Genomic DNA, 671 nt, shown 5'->3' on the forward strand with positions numbered 1-671 from the left:
TAAACTATCGCCTCCCATTGCACAATGCGACGATAGAAATAAGGGCTAACCAATCAGATCGCATACATACTGTAGTATGCTCTTCTGCTTCGGTAGACGTAACCTAAAAACGTTAAGTCATATACAGGATAAAAATTGCCTTCAATTAATTTTTAAGCAGATTGTCATCAGAAAATTTTGGTAAATATATTTTATAATGTTTAAATTAAAAATGTATATTACATAGAAAGTATTTCTGAAGCATTCATATATACATAACATACAATTTTCTATTTATTATATTTTCATGAAAATATTTAGGTAAGATGGAAGATGAATTGGCATTTATCATTGCAATGCAAGGTAATTATTCAGAATACCTCCCTCACCTCCGATTTCGATGAAATTAGGCTTATTCGATGCGTTTTTGCACAAAACGAAAGAATCTGGCAGAAAAAAGTGTCGCTCTGCCTCGCGAACCGAGATATTTAGCGTTAAAGTTGACGACTCTGCAGGTTAGGAAATCTGTCATGCCGACTATGTGCACGAAATTTGAAATCAATGCTATAAAATAAATTAAACGTATGTAGTAGTGCTTAGACATTGTCCGCTTGGAATATTTGTAACCCATGTAGACAGTGGGGTGTATTGACAGTAATGCTTGGGTTCGGGCGGCGTAGCCGCCCGAACGG

The sequence above is a fragment of the Mycetomoellerius zeteki genome, unplaced genomic scaffold (assembly GCF_001594055.1).
Source record: "Mycetomoellerius zeteki isolate Tzet28-1 unplaced genomic scaffold, Tzet1.0 scaffold539, whole genome shotgun sequence".
Classification (NCBI taxonomy): Eukaryota; Metazoa; Arthropoda; class Insecta; order Hymenoptera; family Formicidae; genus Mycetomoellerius; species Mycetomoellerius zeteki.